Here is a 20,234-nt window from a genome sequence, read left to right on the forward strand (position 1 = left end):
GAAGTGGACAGATTTTGTTAGTGTTGCCTTTCCAAAGACCTCCACTGTCAATTTCCTGTTCCACCAGCAATCTTTAATGTGTTCTCTACTGATGGTCATTCTAAGGGTTTCAATGAGGTTTTAACTGATACATTGCAATACCTTATTTCTAGGTTCACCCTTTTAAGGTCTTGAGAGAAGAAAAATTGCTGTGTAAATTACAATGACCACATTAATAACAGGACAATTAATGGCTTTCTGCCAAAAAAAAAATTCAACAGATATTTCTCAGGTTTTTTTTTCACTTATGGCTCTCAATGCTGTTAAATCAGACCTTCCTTGAAACTCTATCCTCCTTTGATTTTCATATAACAGTGGTTTTCTACCTGTAGAAATTATTCCCAAATCACAGATTTGGAAGAGTATTAATTTTTTGGAGGTAATCTAGGTCAATCTATATTTGACAAAAATTCCTCTTTATGAGAGCCAAAACAAGAGATCATTTAGCCCTAAACTGAAGACTTAGTTAGAAGGAATCCAATTCTTCTGAAAGAGCAAAAAAATCCATTCCACTTTTAGATATGTAAGATTTCAATTAATATCCAATTATTCCAAGTATCATAAGATTTAGTGATAATCTCTTGAAGTAGAAGAAATAAAAGATCAAAAGTAAAAACCTGAGTAAAAAACATCTGAGTAAAATTCTCCTGCCTCTCACGTCACCCCACCTCCACAGCTGCTATTCTGGAAGAAGAGAGTCCACAAAAGTTATATTCTCCCTATTTTACCACATTATGTAGATACGTAATTGTGGATGCTGGAAAAAAGAGTCCCCCAGGGAGCAAATTCTAAATTACACAGATCTTGTTATTAGAATTCATTTATATTTTACAGATCCTAACTACCTCACTTCAACTTCACTCCATTTACTCCTTGTTTTGCCTTTGGGGTCTAAATAGAACATCTCTTAATCATATTTGTTTTAAAATTTTCTTTCAAATATCTGAGTACTACTGCCATCATTCTTCCTCCTGCCACTTGCAATTCATTTCCTCAGATTAATTATTCCTAATTCTTTTGGCTGATCTTCAGAGGGCATAGGCTTGAGGTCCTTCTTTAGATTAGTAGACTATAGCTTATGAATTCTCATAGGACTTAATGCAATAACCTACATATGATCTCAATAGAGTCTGCTGCTTTAGGCCTATTACTTTCTTTTTCCTAGAACTTATACATCATTGAATGCATCTTGAAATTGCATTAGCTTTTGTGGTTCCTCTAGAAAACTGTTGACTCATTGTAAGCCTGTAATATACACATACAAACCTAGATTTTTTTCCCATAGGATTCCTATCCAGCCATACTTCTGTCTTTTATTTTTGCAATTGATTTCTTGAACCCTACCAAAAAAACATTAAAACAAGTACCTCTATATATTTAATTCTATTACATTACCCTGTTATCCTAGGACCTAGCCTATTGAGATCTTTTCAAACCCTAACATGCTTATTTACTATATTAGCAGTGTCCATTAGCTATGCCTTATCTATAGATTTGATAAGTAATGTGACTTTTGCAAGTCACTGGGGAAGAGGAGGGGAGAAATACCTATTTATTAAGCACCTACTACGTGGCAGACACTGTGTCAAGCATTTTAGAGACAGCAATCCATTTAATTCTCAAAAAATCCTGGGCCACAGGCATCATTCTGATTATGATTTTATGCTTGAAGGAACCGAGCCAGACAAGTTTGGCTTGTCTGGAGTTATATAGTCAGTAAAGTCTAGACTGAACTCTAGTCTCTCTGATTCCAGATTCAATGATCCAGTTCTTGTGCCACTTATTGAATTACTAAGCAAAAATGGCATTTATGAATTTTTTCTAGTATAAGCAATATGTGTATTCACAACATGATGAATATGGAAATATATTGCATGATACCACATATACAATCTATATCATATTAGCTACTGTCTTGGTGAGAGTAGAAGAATGGGAGAGAGGGAAGTGACAGATTACAAAATATCAGAAAATGATTATTAAAATTTTTATTGATGTGTAATCTGGAAAAAATAACTAGACTACAGAAAGCCACTTGAGATATACTACTGATCTTTCTGTTTCATATACATATAATGGCGGTCATATATTCTAGCCTTCATTTCTCCATCTTGCTAGCAAAGAAAAGATGAAATTTTGTCAGATGCTTTGCTAAAAGCTAAGGGAAATGTGTCTCTTTTGCTGATATATCAATCTAATTCATATATTAAACACTTTTCTTACAAGTTTCTGCTTAATTGTTAATCCTATCTATCATAAACTCACAAATCCCTATTTTTAAAACTTCTACATCTTTTAATGGAGAACTGACACTGTAGACCAGGCCAAAAAAGCCCTCTATGTGCTATTCTTTCCATATATTCATCTGTATTCTGTACAATTCCACATCATATAATTTATTCTGTATTCATATTTGTGCTCTTTTTTTAATTCTGCATTTTGGATCTTTACTCAGTTAATAAAAAATAAAAGCCAAACAAAACAGACAAAATCCCTAGACTTCCTCCCATAATTCTCTCTCCTATACTTGTTCTATTCTGTAGCATTTACTAACATTTGAGTTTCCTTTTGAAAATATCATTTTGCAAGATAACTTTTGGAGGAAGCTGGTTGCTACTTCTCTCATACCTTCTAACTATGAGGGACAGGAGAGATCTATATGTTCCTTATTCCACAATGCATCTGCAAACTCAGAAATTCGTTAAGTTTTTCCATCTGTTACTGAAACATTCCATCTTTTCCTCCCATTCCAATTCCCAAAACTTGGCAATTTCTAAGCAAAATTATGATTCGTGCTCAATTCCTGAAAAATGAATGTCAACTCCAAACAAAGAAGTGCTGATTTTACCAAGATTAGTGGTATCTTGAAAGTTAATGGCATGACATGAGTTCCTCTTTGCCAAAATATTTGAATATTGATCACTTTTTTAAATTAAAAATATATATTCTTGTCACCATGTCACATTTTAAGCAAAATATTTTATTGTAAACGTTTGTTCCCTGAAAGAAAGGCATTCATCAGTTCTGGCTATTATTATCAAAGAGATAAAAGACATATTATCAGTTTACAAATAACTCCAGTAATCCAGGGACTATTAACTGGTAGCTGGAAAGAGGATTCCAATGACCAATACTTGATGATAGGAAAAGAAAATGATGGTGCTACAGAATACAGAAAAATTCCCATCCCTTGGTGATCTATAGTTTGCCCTTTAAATCTCTCAAACATTTGGATCCAGCCTATCTTTCTAGAACTCTATTTATTTGTATGTTTTACACATAATAACTATTTCATAGACGCTTCTTGAACTGGGTTTTTCCTCTTTATTGATCTACTAAAATTAATCAATTATCCTTTCCTCAACTCATCACGTAAAATAGGTATACTGAGGCTTTTTTGAAGCTCTAAAGTACTATGGTAATTATGTCTTGTGATCATTTCAACTAATATTTTTTTCTGCCCTGTGTACCTCAGTAACATGTACTGCCCCTCACTGTAGAATGTGATAAAAGAATGAATAATTCAATGAATAAAAATAATTTATTACGCATTCACTATGTGTGAAACACTACACTAACGACATATGTGAAATCATACAGAAAAGATGGTCCCTGCCCTCGAGGGTTTAAATTATAGTAGGCAAAGTCATATATATTTAGGAGTACTGGTAAATCTGGGGTACTTTCTCTTATAAATTTAGAGAAAATGAAGTTTTTTTCTAAGATGAGAGAAAATAAGAGGAGAGTTCAACATAACCTTTCCAGCAACAAATATAAAGTTATTTTTTAACTTATTGAAATGGAAAGTGGATGAGGGTGGAGCTGAAGATTATCCATGCAACTAGCTAAGGAGATTGCTAGGGAGCATGTGAGGCATTGCTGGGGTTCCTTAAATTTTATTAACTGCACAAGGAATATTAAAAAAAAACCTCCTGTTCTAATTCTTTTCATCCTTCAAGGATCAGACTCAAAGCTACCTTTGCTATAAAGATTTCCTTAATTCTCTCAGCAAGAAATAATTTCTTTTTCATTTAATATCTAGTAGTTTTGGAACTTACCATATTCTCCTTTGAAACATCATTGTTAAGAATATATCTTTACTCTCCTATAATTCAAGAACATGTAAACAGGGCCCATTTCTTAATCTTCTTAGTAACAGCACACCTCAGCACCCAGAACACATTTTTAGCATAAAATTGAAAATTCATAAATTTTTGAAGCTGAAGCTATAGTAGCAGAGTAGTAGTAGTAGTAGTAGTAGTGATCGTGGTAGTAGTGGAAGTAGCAGTGATGGTGGTAATAGTTGTTGTCATTGTAATAGGAGATCCTCAATACATATATTTTGATTAAGTGAAATAGGAATAGAAAAAAATGAAGAAATCCATATGAAGGGACTATATACTGTCTATGAAATTGATAAATAGTTTTTAATATTTCTTAGGTGAGTGAATTGTCATGGGGGATTATTAAAGACAAAATGGGGATCAGAAACATAAGAAATTAAACTGCATTGTAGAAATGACAGGATGAGAGGATGTTAAGCCAATTCAGTTATATAGTCAATAGAACAATGCATATTGGTTAGGTAGACTCTAATTTTAATTCTGCCTCAGTCACTTTCACTTACATTGGTAGCTCACTATATCTATATCTGTCTCTATTTCTTAATACCTAAAAGAGAAATAATAACAGTACCTACTAAATGAACTTATCATAAAGATAAAATGGAAAGTCATTGTATAATGATTTTCAAATCTGTAAAGTTCTATAATTACAACATAATAACAACAACAATAGCAACAGCAATTTTAGAAAGTTTCATTATGGTAAAGATGCTCATATCTCACTCCAAGAAGGAAGTAGCTAATTTGGAAACTCTGGTAGAGTGAATCATAGATATGGGGCATTATCCAAAGTTCTAATGAGTAAAACTAACTTAAAGTGAACCATTATCTATAGTCTATTAGAATGCATTTGAGCTCTTAACATGAACAATATCTAGGCAACAGAATTAAGGTCCTATCCTGTCAGTCCCTCAGGGGCAAGCATGACTTCAATTGGACAGCCTTTAAAATGGTTTCATTCATTTTAAATATATTTTGGGAGCAATAATCTCCCTCAAGTGCAATATTATGCTTAAAAATGTGTAAAAGGCTAAAGCTAGTGGACCTTAGAGGTGAGTGGAATAATAAGCATTGTTAGAATTTGAATAAAAGTGAATTTGAATTCTAGTATTGTGATCAGCAAACTACACAGTGTGCTCTTAAAGCTAATTTTTCCTCCCAAAGAGACTTTGTTAGATATATTTCCATAGGCCTCCTTTTCATAGGCTTACTTCTTATGACCTCCAATCCTCATAAGTAATTACATTTTCTAAAGAAGGGAACAAATATGCAATCACCTGCTTGTAGTTCCCTCATGTGGCACAAGAGAGACCATTTCTAATATTTCCTGATACTCCTAATCAGTAGGGAGAGAAGCAATATTGATGAAATGAGCTTTAATGGAGGGAAACACTCTCACTGACAGTGGAATAGCAAGACTGATTAAGAGCTTCTGTGGCTCAGGCCATTGTCTCTGAACCCCATTCTTAATAATTTTAAGCAGACTGTACGTGCATTCAACAAGGTAAAATTTATTTAGAAACACTGAAGTTTAAAGATACTGATTTCCAAAGAAACATTATACATATTTGCATATGAAATTCATGCGGAATCACATACATGTCTCCATGGGTATAAATATAAACACTGGCATAAACATATGTATATGCAGTGTTTACAAAATCTTTGAATTCTAAGACATTATAAACACACTAAGAGTTTTGCGACAACTTCCACATGTGCATGAGTTTGTACACACCCATATCTAAAATTGTATATAAGCATGTTATCATGTATATATTCAGTGTTTTTAATTTATATCATATATGTATGCATATATATGGATATTATGCTCTATCCCTCTAATATTTATATTATCTTTTTCAATTTCTAACATTTTGTTAGTGCTTCTAAAAAGGAGCAAAATTTAGAAATGTGGCCTCAGATACTTACTAGCTGAGTGATCCTAGGCAAGTCATTTAATCTTTCTTACTTTTGATTTTTTCATCTGTAAAATAAGCTGAAAAAGGTAGCAGCAAACCAATCCTGTGTTTATGCCAAGAAAGCCCCAAATGGGGTCACAAAAAGGCACATACCACTGAAAAATGACTGAACGACAAACCCAAATGTATGTGTATGCACATGCATATGGTGGCTGAATCAACTGATTGAAAAGCAGTTGGTTTAACCATTCTTTTATTGATTAACATCAGCTTTGTTACATTAAAGAGTACCACTCTGACTATTTTGCCAATAATTATATTTCATAAAGAATGAATTTGCAACACTTTGATTTTAAATGCCTAGTAAGTTGTAGAGGAAGAATTGGAATGCAAATCTTGTCATTACAGATCAAGTAATCTTTGTACCATATGATGATCCCTAACAATAACTTCATGATTTCTCTTCTCCAGAATAAAAGAACAAACAATTTTATGGGCCTAGCCCTTCCTACTGCAATTGCATTTTCCTCTTTGACCAATGGAGTCTCATTAGGAATGATCTCACAATATAATGGACATTAAATCTGACAATTCGGAATGAATAATATGATAGTCAAGAAAGTTACTTGTGAATTGTTTCTTCTCTTCATTGTAGGAAAAAATCCATATGTATATCTATTCTCAGCATATGATGTCAATTCCATGTGCACAATGATACTATTTAGAAATGTTACATTATTTACCAGGAATTAGATTACTTTAGTTGTGATATTTTTTCCTACTTTACCCTTATATATGTTGGCTTTTTATTTCATTCTAAACTAAATATAATGGTCTCCTGCCATGAGAATATTAAGTTTCATTTTAGTCTTAATGATAATACAGTATCAGCTGTCCTTCTCACGATCCATTCATTTTCTATTTCACTCTAGTGCCATAACTCCTTGTGTCTCTCAGATCCTAGGCTAGCCATACTGCATCAAAAATTCTCTGTTTACAATTTTCAAAGTTCTATGAGGCTGGTAGTGCAAATATTATTGTTGTTGTTTCAATGAAAAAGAAATTGAGGCACATAAACACCTAATAACTGCCTAAGATCACTAAATGATTGAATAAGGGTTGAGTTGAGATTTGAGATCTATCTTAAATCTTTATACTACTAATGCATTCCCCTCTCATATTGTTTTCCATTACTGTGCATATATCTTTATTGTGTCTAGTGATTTGCAAGCATCCTCCCCCAGTAGAAAGTAAGATTATAAAGGTCAAGGATCATGATTTTTCCCTTTCTTTTAATTTTATTTTATTTGTTGCCTTTCTTTTTTTTAATTCCATGAATGTAGTGTAATATCTGGCAAATAGTGGCCATGTAGTAAATATTTGTTCACTGACTGCCTAACTCTTTCCATTGCACCACAACTGCCTCACTGATTCTGAATGTTCACATATTTCTAAATTTCAAACTCTGCCTTGCCTATTGAATTCCATATCCAGTCCATCTTTCCCTACCAACTTTTCTATGGTTTCAACCTTACTCCATTTCTTCAGGCCCTGATTTCCCATCTTTCCCCAATAGCCTGCTGCTGCCTAACTTCCTGGCATCTGAAATCCCTGGGGAATGATCTGTGTCTGGGAAGAATAACCCGAAGGCATGACAAGATGAGGTCCCTATAGGAGACACAAGACTTTTCCTGCCTGCTCCATCAGCATTAGATGTTTCTCTGGATTGGTTGGTAATGGGGTTTTTATCTTTACTGTTTTCCTGGTTTTGGACTTGATAGGGAGCTTTTAGGTTGTGATTAATTGGAAGAATGGCCTAACTTTGCTTTATATCACAGTACAACTGACATTTCAGGAGGCATATGTTTCCCTTCATCCTAGTCTCTTAAATTAATTATTTTTTTTTAAAACCAGGAATCATGTAATATCTATTGGGGACTTAAAAAACATTTCATTATGAATAAAGAAAGAAATATTATAAAGCAATATCTCATTATACTATATATGTATGATTCAAGATATTCTACCGTCACATCAGAAGGTAATAATAAAGCAGCTAAATAATATTTTCTAAGTCAGCAAAGCACTCTGCATGTTATTTCATTTGATTTTCACCACTTTCTGAGCTAAATAGGCATTATTCTGAGTTAAGCAGATGCTATTATAGATTAGGAATCTGAGATAGAGAAGAGACAAGTAACATGTCCATGGTCATATTACCAATAAGTTTCATAAACACTATTTGAAGCTATATCATTCTAAATCTAAGATCAGAATGATATCACCATGTTCCTACCATGCCACTATGTCATGCTCCCTCTACTACCATTCTCCATCATATTATAGCAATGGAAAAAATTCTTATTTCCTAATAATGTTTTGAATTTCTTTCTTTATTGTGCATTAAGTTTAAATAGATGAACAAACAGAAATATGGGAGTGATTGACCTATAATTTCACCAGTCTAGGAAATTAAATTCATGCCAAATGTGCAAAATTGTGTTGAACCAAACTAGAGAACATAAATAATTCCAAAGATTCTTTATATGAGAAATCACGTATGCCCAAAATCTAGGGAACATTCCTATATAATATAGGGATGACAACTGGGAATTTATCTATAATTATAGTTTTTCAGAGTTGCACATAGCAATAAGAATATAAATAATTTTCATATCTTCATAAAGATTTTATGTACCAGAGGCAATATTTGAACTCAGTTCTTGCTGACTACAAAGCTAATCATGTATGACTGTGTTGGTGAATCTATGGCATGCATGCTGGAGGGGGTTGCTCCCTCCCCCCTTTCCACAGTGCCTGAGGACATTTTCCTATCACCTTCCCCTTTGCCCAGAAGTCCAATGGGAGCACTTGCTCCCTCCCCTGTCTTGGGTAAGGAGGTGGCTCACATAGGTGTGAGAATGCAGTTTGGGAACTCATTTTCAAAAAGGTTCACCACCATAGCTCTATAAAGTATGTTTGATTTTTTTCTGAAACTTCTCTTTATAAAGTAAAACAAACAAGATTTTTACATTCTTGATGTTTAATGGCACCAATTAAAGATTGCCCTTCTGATGACTATACAATGTTGCATGATTAATGTACTAAAATACAAAAATGTGCAAAATTGTTTTGAACCAATCTAGAGAACAAAAATAACCCCAAAGACCCTTTAAATGGGAAATCTCTTATGTCCTACAGTCTTCTTTCTGACTTGAGATTACTCTGAAATAAGAACCCAAACACACTTTCACTTTATTTCTTTCAATGAGATCTCAAATTGAAATCACACAGAAGAATAAAAAAAAATAAAGCATATAATGGGATGATTCCTCATCCATGCATATAACTCAGTAGATGAAGGGAGACAAACACAGAAAATATCATTCTCAAGATATGTGAAGTGAGGATGTAACTCATATTAGGTATAGATGAGACAAAGTACACTTTTAGGCCAAAAGAAATGAGATTTAAGGCAAAAGTTGTGTAAACTAGTCCAGTGCACTGCAGAATCAGAGGAGTCTTGGTCAGACCACACCTGGAGTATTAAGTTTTAATTGTTGTCATTGTCAGTATTGTTTTATTTTCTCTAGACATCAAAATTTGCAGAGAACATTGATAAACTGAAGGAATCCAGAGGATGGCTATTGATGAGTTGAAGGGACTTGTGTCTATGACATAGGAAAATTGTTATAAGGAGTAGAAAAGATCTAGTTTAGAGGAGAAAAGCTCGAAGAGATATGATATGTCTTTAGTATTTGAAAGGTTAACAAATGGAAGATACTGTTCATCTTTTGTTTCCAAAGAGGACCAATAATATTATGAGGGGATGTCTTGATTTGCATATCAATTTTATTGAAAGTACACAGAGCTATACAAAATGGTCAGTCAAACTGTCTTCTCTAGGGTTATTTAAGGGGGATGGCTCCAGAAAAATGGGTGTCTGGTGTCTTGGATTTCTTAGGTCAAATGTAAACTAAATTAGACTTGGTTGGTTTGACTTCCTGGGACACATGCAGGAGTAAAAGTTGGAAATTAAAAAAGAGACAGATTTAGGCTTAAAGTAAGGAGGGAATTTATCTATTAGATATATTCTGAAATAAAAAAGATGACATAAGGAGAAGTGGTTTTTTCTTATTGCATATCTTCATGTAAAATCTGGAAGACCATTTATATGTTATGTTATAGTATGTTTTCTATTTTCAGTTATGGGTTGGAATAGAGGATACTTATGGTCCTATGTAACATGGCAATTCCTCTCTCCCTCATACCCCTTCAGTATTACAGTTCACAGAAAGATGTTATACTCCAGAAACTCTTATTTCTTCCCTTTTCATCTACGAATCAATCAGAAATCTTATCCCACTTTCTCCTTCACTTCTGTATCATATGAAGAAATGCCTCTTCCATTTGCCTAGACAAATATCTCTACATGTATGCTTAATAATTTTACCTCCTGTCTTCTCCAGCAGATTAATACCCCTGTATAATTTTAATCTCTCTCCCTACTGGCTTCTTTTCTGCTTCTCACAAGCACTCTTGAACGTTATCCATTCAAAAAATAAAATCACTTTATTCTTCTTTTCCCAATAAACCTGTGGTTCTAAATCTCCCATTCTTTCCACATTTAATTAGTATTTAATAAGCACCACCTCTAATCTTTGAAACACTATTCTAAGCACTGGAATTTCAGCTAAACTCCTTAAAATAGCATCTGATGAGTTCTTTCATTTTCTCTTTTTTTTTTACTACTCAAGTTAACTCTTTTGTTATCCAGTCTTTATTACTGACTCTCTGGATTTCTTTCCTCACTATACTGCAGAAGATTTGTCATCCAGGAATATTCCTCTGACCCTGCTGATCTTTTCTTAGACAAGACAGTTTCTCCCAAGATCTCATTTAAATACAGGCAAAAGCCTATTTATGTTTACCATCTCATTCTTCTTTGATCTCAGTTCTTGACTCTGTATTTTTAGCTTTCATATCCTCTGTCAAGTACTTACCCTTCTTTTTGGCTTCCTTATAAGTATTATCTCACCCTGTCTTATTGCCCTCCCAAGGTTTTCACCTTCCTTCTTTTTACATTTATTTCCTTTTATTTTTTAAATATATTTTATTTTCTTAAGTCATTTCCAATTTTGAATTTCAAATTTTCTTTCTCCTATATCACTCTTCTATTTTTTCATTTTAATTTAAAATTTTAATGTCAAATTTCCATGTAAGTTTTTCAAAGTTATGTAATCCATATTGTCTTTCTCCCTTCTTTCCTCCCCCTCCCAGAGCTGATAAGCAATTCAATCTGATTATATATGTATTATCACAAAAACCATGTCCATATTATTCATTTTGGCAAGTGAATAACCTTATAAAACCCAAACCCCAAAACATATACCCAAATAAATGTGTGATAAATCATATGGATTCATCTGCACCCACTCCCCTACTTGAGAATTTTCTCATTTAAATTATATAGGTGTTATGAAAAATTCGAAATCAGACACTTTGCAAAAGAACACATACACAGAATCTAGAAAAAAGTAAAAATAATATGCTTTACTCTGTATTCAGAGTACATCAGTTTTCTCTCCAGAGATATATAGCATTTTTCATCACAGGTCCTTTGGAATTGTCTTCTATTATTGCCTTGACCAGAGTAACTAAGTCTTTTGCAGATGATCATTTTAAAAATTTTGCTGTTACTGTGTATTATGCTCTCCTGGTTCTGCTCACTTCAGTTTATGTAAGCTTATATAAATCTTCCTAGGATTGTCTGACATTATCTTATTTATGACTTTTTTCTTTTCTCTGAGTTTTTCTACTTTTCATTTCTTTTTGCACAGTAGTATATTTAAACTCTAGGTGAAGTATAATGGATTTGGCTCCAGCCCTTTATTGTTACTCCTTACATATATTCCTGCTTTAAATGAGTTTCTTGTACAATATATTGTGGGATTCTGGCTTTTAAATCACTCTGCTTTCATCTTACATTTTTTGGGTTAGTTCACCCCATTCATATTCAGAGTCATGATTGCTGTTTATCCTTACCTTGCTCTCCTTTCACCCTTTCCCTCTTCACAGATATATTTGCTTCTGTTTCTAGATCCTAATCCATTTTGCTTACCCCATTCTTTTGTTGTTGTTGTTGTTGTTGAAGATTACTTTCTATTTCTAACAGTGTGGATGTTATTCTCATTTTGTGCCAATTATGAGGAGAGTAAGATTTAAGCATTGCCTACCACCTCCTCAACTTCCCTTCCACCTTACTGATTCTTACATGCTTCCTCATATGAGATACCTCCAACTTCCTCTCCTTTTCTCTTTTTCTCAGTGTATTACTTTCTTTTCCTTTGATTTAAAAAAAATCCTTTTTATATTCAACTTATTCCCTGCTCTGTTTTATAAACTTTTATTCATTATCATAAAAGTAATAAAATCCTTAAATGTCTTCAGTGTCTTAAGCATCAAAATACTTTAGTTATAGTAGCTATTTCAATATTATAGATACCTGAAGCATCTTAATCAATTTAACCCCAATTATTTCCCTTGATTAACTTTAAATTCCTTCAATATTTCTTGGACCATAATTATAATTAATATTCTAGTTATCCTTTTCCCATGCAAATCATGTAATAATTTTAACATCATTGTTTCATTTGTTGCTTTAAGTATATTAAGTATTTTAAGCATCTCTTATACTATAAAAATGCAGGAATGTAATTAGTTTAAATCCACTTAATCCCTTGAGTTATTTTTCTTCTGTCTATTTTTTTTAATTCTTCTTTTGAGTATTAAGTTCATTCTTTGAATTTTCTTTTTAGGTCTAACCTTTTCATTAGGAATGGCTGAACTTCCTCTTTTTCCATTTCATTCTATTTCATTTTTCCCTTAGAGTATTATGCTCAGTTTCAACATGTGGTGATTTCTTTTTCTAGGCTTACCTAGATTTGGCATTTCTTTCAGGTGAAAAGATCAGTGGATCTTTTCAATTTCTATTTTCTCCTATTGTTTAAAAAGATAAAGGCAGTATTCCCAGATGATTTATTTCAATATGGTGTCCAGATTCTTCTTTTTTTTTCCTTTGGATGATAGCTACCAGGCAATCCATTGATTATTAGATTAATTTTCTGGATCTATTTTTTACCAGGAAGGATATAAAATTTTCTTTATCCCCACTCTTTTCATTTTTGATTTGTTTCCTGCTGTTTCATGGAGTTGTTAATTTCCATTTGTCCAATTCTAATTTTTTAGTTAGTCATTTTCTTCTTTGAAACTTTGTACTTTCTTTGGAAGTTATTTTCCTTTTTGAGATATTGTATTTCTGGTTTAATGGAACTATTTTTTTCAGTAAGTTTTTATTCTAAGCTGTTGATTTTTTATTTCATTATCTTTTCTTATTTTCACATTAAGTCTATCATTAGTTTTTCTATCATTTTTTGAACTCTTCCAGGCATTGCTTTTTTTGTTTGACTTCTTTACTTGATTCAATCTTGGACGATCTGCCTTGAAAATAGTCTTTTTAAAGTTACCAATGATTTATTAATGTATAAATTTAATGTATTTTTCTTGATCATCATATATCTTAACACCCCCACCCTCACTTCAGAACCTTTGTTGCTGGTGAACATCTTCTCCTGGACACTGTGCCCTTTTCAAGTGTTATGACATTGTTCTCATTCAGTTTTTTGCCTTCTTCTCTTTCCTTTGATGGATTTTCAACCATTTCATGCCCTCCAATAGGGAGTGTTCCTGAAGACTATGTCTAGCTCCCTTTTCTCTTTTCCCTCTACACAATCTTACTTGTTCAGATGATTATCTCTCTTAGGTTTTACTACCATCTCTATGCAATTAATTCTAGATTATATGAAAATCCCTAAATTCTGACTTGAGTTGCAGTCACATATTACCAATTGCCTTTTAAAATTTTTGAACTTCAAGTCCTGTAAGTATTTAATTCTCTCATACTCAGCATATCCAAGGTGAGCTCATCATCTTTCCTTCAAAGGCCTCTCTTCCTCCAAACTGTTTTATTATTTTTCAGTCATCAAGGTTCCTCACTTTGGTGTCATATATGACTATTCACATGTACACAAGCCATTTTTACATTTTTGCATTCCTTCCTAATATGTCTTCTTCTGTTTATTCTCACAGATGCAGGCCATCATGCAGGCCATTCTCTCATTTCACTTGGACTATTACAAGAGTTTCCTAATTAGTTTCTCTGCTTCAGGTTGGTTCCTACTTATATCCATTCTCCACCTAGCTCCAAAGTGACTTTTCTAAAGCTCAAGTCTTACAAGATCAATAGTACCCCAGCATATTTAAATATAGTGTCTCCCTGTTACTGCAGGGAACCAACATAAAATCCATTTTTTCATTTATAAATATGCTCCACTTTGACTGTTCATGTCTTTATACCCACCTTATGCTTACTCTCTTCTACAGTCTCTAACATTAGACTACTTGTTATTGCTCTCCTTTTTGCTGTTTGATCACTTTTCAGTCATGTCTGACTCACTGTCAGTGATTGGGAACTTATTGGCAGAGATACTGGATTTCCTTCTCTTGCTCATTTTACAGATAAGGAAACTGAAGTCAACAAATTACTTGCCCAGGTTCATATAGGTAATAAGTATCTGAGATCATATTTTACCTCAGGAAGAGGCGTCTTCCTTATCAGAGATCTGGAACTCCATCTACTATAACTCTTAGCTCTTTATTTTTCTAATTATGACCCTGCATTTCCTTCCTATATCCCTTTGTGGCAGTTGTCCTCAATATCTATAATATTCCAACTACAACCTCGGTCCTTGAGATTCTTTAGCCTTTTTTAAGACTTAGCCCAAAGCCAACCTTATGAAGGAAGAATTTTCTCTTTCTATCTTCCTCACCCAAGTGCCTTATATTCCATTTATAGCACTCTAAATGTATAATGGTATCAATGCTTTTTCCTCCCTACAAATATTTATTAAAATATTATCTCATTTATATGAATAGTTATTGGAATGTTGTCACCTCTATATATGTTGATGTTTGAATATTGTTTCCTCTTTAGAATATAAGGGCCTAGAGAACTGGGTCCTTGCTTATACCTTCCTTTGTGCTCACAATATTTATCAAAATGCTATTTTTATTTAAAAAAGTTTAATATTGACTTACATTTTATATCCCATTTTTAGATAAGAGTATCTAAAAGATAATATCAATGATTTTAATTTGTGGAATTTGTGGTTATATAAATCAATATATAACATGTGGGGATCTATTTCTCCTTTGAATTTGATACAACTGGTATAGAAAACTGACAGCAAAAAGACTTCTGTTATAAAGCATCAGCATTTTTGTAATTATTTTGTAATTATAATATTTAAATATCACTTAAGAAGACTAAGACATTAAACATTTTACCAAGGGTCATAACCAGTTTGTGTCAAAAGCACAAATTTGAACTAAAGTTCTCCTGATTCCAAGCCCAACACTTAAATCTAGCACACCAAGCTCTGTCATACTGATTTTTTCACAAGAACTAAGATTTTTGCCAAATGTTATAATTTGAAAATATTGGTCTCATAAACAATGTGGGATAGAGATCATACAAATATTGTTGTCTCTATTTTACATGGAGAAAATGAGACTCATAGTGATACAGTGAATTCATGATCATACAGGACTAAATGTGAGACAGGAACCAAACCCAGACTTCTTGCCTCTAGACCTCCCTAGTTCTCCTCCCCTTACCCACACTGCATTGTCACTTGATTGACAGACATTACAGAACTCTATTTTTTTAACATCACATCAATGAAATCTTAGATTGATCTGTTTTTCTCAATCTCTCGAACAAACAGGTAGACCATAGCTTAGCTTCCCTTTTGCTATTAGGGTTCCTGTTTAAAATGACTTCATGTATGACATTGCTTTTTGACCCACAGAACTTGCAAAACATGAATGAAATGAAAATTGCATCTCAAAATCAAAAAACACAAATGAACTTTCTCTATGTAGAAGTATGAAATAAAAAATAAAAAGTAAAAATACTGTGGCTTCTGTATGTTAAGGCATGACTATATGGAGAAGGTTACATGATTTGAGATAGTAGCACTATTTTCAGGAAAATAAGCAGGAAAAATAAAACCCTTTGGTAGCAATTCTCTTTCTGATCAGTATTTTTTCTTTTGCTTTGGAAATGGCTTCCTATTATATATAAGCAAAAAGAAGCATCCCTAATATGCCAAAGTCATTTTGTGCCGAACAAAACAGGGTTCATTTTTTACATAAATGTTGGATTTTTTTGATGCTCCCTAAATTATAGTCTGCTGTACAATCATGTGGCAAGCCTGCTTTTGTGAACAGAAAACCCCTAATCGAAAAAAGCCATGGGCAAGGAATGCTGATTCTGCTTCAGCCCTGAGACTTGTGATGTTTTAGATTAAAAACTAGAGATACGTGAAGCATTATGGATTATGGTTGATGTGGCTAATAGAGAATAAATTGAATGATTTTTCTTTATTATGTCATGAGCTTGATGAATCTGCCTTCAGCTTTTGGCACTTCTACTACAGGCCTTTCTACAAATGTAGCTTAAGTACATCTTGGCTTCCAGACCAATAATCTGACTCTGACCCATACTAGTGTGAACCACAGGAGTAAAGCCTTCTGGCTTTTATCCATGAGGGGGAAGAAGGAACAATCATATATTTTTCATATCTTTCAATTCTCACTCTCTATGAATATCATATAAACTAAATGACACCTCAAAAGATGTTAGCTCCCTGAGGGCAGGGACTATTTTTGTCTTTGTCTTTCTATCCTCAGTGTGTAAGTTAATGTTGTAAACTTAGGAAATACCTAATAAGTGCTTGTTATGGAATGAGAAAATCAAGCCTGGAGGAAGGATGATAGTTCTTAATCCTTCCTGACACCATATGTGGGCATTCCAAGGGACTTATTGTCTCTGAATCTCAGTTCATTAGCTGCGCATTCAGAGTATTGGGATAGATTTTTTCCCTTGAGCTCTGAATTTTTGTTCCTTCATTCCTCCTCGCACTACACTCCTCAGTCTCTTTGACATTATCTGCCATGCCACATAGCCTCTTTACCTTGGAAACTCTCATTTTCCCATGACTTCATACATGCAAGTATTTGGTACCCTTCTAACTGTTGCCTCTAATTGATTGATTCCTCCCAGAAACACCATTTTAAGGAGGTGGTCCAGAACACTGATGTCTTCCTTATTCTTTAGGGTGAACTCCTGACTACTCACTTAAGTTTTTCTTTTTTTTTTTTTTTTTTTTAATATATTTTATTTGATCATTTCCAAGCATTATTCGTTAAAGACATAGATCATTTTCTTTTCCTCCCCCCCACCCCCCATAGCCGACGCGTAAGTCCACTGGGCATTAGATGTTTTCTTGATTTGAACCCATTGCTTTGTTGATAGTATTTGCATTAGAGTGTTCATTTAAAGTCTATCCTCTGTCATGTCCCCTCAACCTCTGTATTCAGGCAGTTGCTTTTTCTCGGTGTTTCCACTCCCATAGTTTATCCTTTGTTTATGAATGGTGTTTTTTTTTTCTCCTGGATCCCTGAAAGTTGTTCAGGGACATTACACCGCCCCTAATGGAGAAGTCCATTACGTTCGATTATACCACAGTGTATTAGTCTCTGTGTACAATGTTCTCCTGGTTCTGCTCCTCTCGCTCTGCATCACTTCCTGGAGGTTGTTCCAGTCTCCATGGAACTTCTCCACTTTATTATTCCTTTGAGCACAATAGTATTCCATCACCAACATATACCACAGTTTGTTCAGCCATTCCCCAATTGATGGGCATCCCCTCGTTTTCCAGTTTTGGGCCACCACAAAGAGCGCAGCTATGAATATTTTTGTACAAGTCTTTGTGTCCATTATCTCTTTGGGATACAGACCCAGCAGTGCTATGGCTGGGTCAAAGGGTAGATATTCTTTTGTCGCCCTTTGGGCATAGTTCCAAATTGCCCTCCAGAATGGTTGGATCAGTTCACAACTCCACCAGCAATGAATTAATGTCCCTACTTTGCCACATCCCCTCCAGCATTCATTACTTTCCTCTGCTGTTATGTTAGCCAATCTGCTAGGTGTGAGGTGATACCTCAGAGTTGTTTTGATTTGCATCTCTCTGATTATAAGAGATGTGGAACACTTCTTCATGTGCTTGTTAATAGTTTTGATTTCTTTATCTGAGAACTGCCTATCCATTTCCCTTGCCCATTTATCAATTGGAGAATGGCTTGATTTTTTGTACAATTGATTTAGCTCATTATAAATATGAGTAATTAAACCTTTGTCAGAGGTTTCTATGAAGATTTTTTCCCAATTTGTTGTTTCCCTTCTGATTTTAGTTATATTGGTTTTGTTTGTACAAAAACTTTTTAGTTTGATGTAGTCAAAATTATTTATTTTACATTTTGTGATTCTTTCTATATCTTGCTTGGTTTTAAAGCCTTTCCCCTCCCAAAGGTCTGACATGTATACTATTCTGTGTTTACCCAATTTACTTATGGTTTCCTTCTTTATGTTTAAGTCACTCACCCATTTTGAATTTATCTTGGTGTAGGGTGTGAGGTGTTGATCTATTCCTAGTCTCTCCCACACTGTCTTCCAATTTTCCCAGCAGTTTTTATCGAATAGTGGATTTTTGTCCCAAAAGCTGGGATCTTTGGGTTTATCGTATACTGTCTTGCTGAGGTCGTTTTCCCCCAGTCTATTCCACTGATCTTCCTTTCTGTTTCTTAGCCAGTACCAAATTGTTTTGATGACTGCTGCTTTGTAATATAGTTTGAGGTCTGGGACTGCAAGGCCCCCATCATATGTGTTTTTTTTCATTATTTCCCTGGATATCCTTGATCTTTTGTTCTTCCAAATGAACTTTGTTATGGTTTTTTCTAAATCAGTGAAGAAGTATTTTGGTAGTTCAATGGGTATGGCACTAAATAGATAAATAAGTTTGGGTAGGATGGTCATTTTTATTATATTGGCTCGTCCTATCCATGAGCAGTTAATGTTTTTCCAATTGTTCAAGTCTAGTTTTAGTTGTGTGGCGAGTGTTTTGTAGTTGTGTTCATATAGTTCCTGTGTTTGTCTTGGGAGATAGATTCCTAGGTATTTTATTTTGTCTAAGGTGATTTTGAATGGGATTTCTCTTTCTAGTTCTTGCTGCTGAGCTGTGTTGGAGATATATAGAAAAGCTGATGATTTATGTGGGTTTATTTTGTATCCTGCAACTTTGCTAAAGTTGTTGATTATTTCAATTAGCTTTTTGGTTGAATCTCTAGGATTCTTTAAGTAGACCATCATGTCATCCGCAAAGAGTGATAACTTGGTCTCCTCCTTGCCTATTCTGATGCCTTCAATTTCTTTATCTTCTCTAATTGCTACTGCTAGTGTTTCTAGTACAATGTCAAATAGTAGAGGTGATAATGGGCATCCTTGTTTCACTCCTGATCTTATTGGGAATGCATCTAGTTTATCCCCATTGCAGATGATATTAGCTGTTGGTTTTAGATATATACTGTTTATTATTTTTAGGAATGACCCTTCTATTCCTATGCTTTCTAGTGTTTTTAATAGGAATGGGTGTTGTATTTTATCAAAGGCTTTTTCTGCATCTATTGAGATAATCATGTGGTTCTTGCTAGTTTGCTTGTTGATGTGGTCAATTATGTGGATGGTTTTCCTAATGTTGAACCAGCCCTGCATCCCTGGTATGAATCCTACTTGATCATGGTGAATGATCCTTCTGATCACTTGCTGGAGTCTTTTTGCTAGTATCCTATTTAAAATTTTTGCATCTATATTCATTAGGGAGATTGGTCTATAGTTTTCTTTCTCTGTTTTTGACCTGCCTGGTTTTGGAATCAGTACCATGTTTGTGTCGTAAAAGGAGTTTGGTAGAACTCCCTCTTTGCTTATTATGTCAAATAGTTTGTATAGTATTGGGGTTAATTGTTCTCTGAATGTTTGATAGAATTCACAGGTGAATCCATCAGGCCCTGGGGATTTTTTCTTAGGAAGTTCTTTGATGGCTTGATGGATTTCAATTTCTGATATGGGATTATTTAAGAATTCTATTTCCTCTTCTGTTAGTCTAGGCAGTTTGTATTTTTGTATATATTC

The 20,234-nt window shown here is 33.9% G+C and overlaps 1 pseudogene; it reads left to right on the plus strand.

Annotated features, from left to right (window-relative positions):
• The window catches only part of LOC100619402 (ras association domain-containing protein 1-like), a 165,445-nt pseudogene that overhangs the window by 19,039 nt on the left and 126,172 nt on the right, over positions 1–20,234 (plus strand).

This window comes from Monodelphis domestica, chromosome 1 (assembly GCF_027887165.1).
Source record: "Monodelphis domestica isolate mMonDom1 chromosome 1, mMonDom1.pri, whole genome shotgun sequence".
NCBI classification, from domain to species: Eukaryota; Metazoa; Chordata; class Mammalia; order Didelphimorphia; family Didelphidae; genus Monodelphis; species Monodelphis domestica.